A 539-nucleotide genomic window follows, 5' to 3' on the forward strand; every position below is an offset into this window, starting at 1 on the left:
TGTTGCAGGGTCTACTACCCGACGGTACCATAATTGCTGTAAAGCAGCTCTCCTCTAGCTCAAGACAAGGGATCCAAGAGTTTTTAAATGAGATTGGCTTGACCTCTTGCTTACAACACCCAAATCTTGTGAAGCTCTATGGATGCTGCATGGAAGGAGATCAATTGGTTATGGTATATGAGTATATGGAGAACAACAGCCTCGCCCATGTTTTGTTTGGTAAAATTTTGGCTTATTCTATAAATCTCTGTTGTCATATTATTTTCCTGCTGTATTTACTCAATGACGACATCTGGCTACTAGATCGTTCTTCAGATTCAAACAAAAGCCAATTGATGCTAGACTGGCCCACGAGGTTCCAGATTTGTATTGGAATTGCAAGAGGATTAGCTTTTCTCCATGAGGAATCAACATTGAAAATTGTTCATCGGGACATTAAGGCGACTAATGTGCTGCTAGATAAAGATCTTAATCCTAAAATATCAGATTTTGGATTGGCTAGGCTTAATGAAGATGAAAAGACACATATTAGCACGAGA

General features: G+C 39.3%; 1 long non-coding RNA gene across 1 annotated transcript; it reads left to right on the top strand.

The window, feature by feature from the left end:
* Positions 1-10: 10 nt before the first annotated feature.
* On the top strand, positions 11-508 carry LOC110011536. Its single transcript, XR_002286543.1, has 2 exons — positions 11-219; positions 304-508. It is a non-coding gene; the product is annotated as an uncharacterized LOC110011536 (long non-coding RNA).
* The last annotated feature ends 31 nt before the right edge of the window (positions 509-539 follow it).

The sequence above is a fragment of the Sesamum indicum genome, unplaced genomic scaffold (genome assembly GCF_000512975.1).
Source record: "Sesamum indicum cultivar Zhongzhi No. 13 unplaced genomic scaffold, S_indicum_v1.0 C03366, whole genome shotgun sequence".
In the NCBI taxonomy this organism is placed as follows: Eukaryota; Viridiplantae; Streptophyta; class Magnoliopsida; order Lamiales; family Pedaliaceae; genus Sesamum; species Sesamum indicum.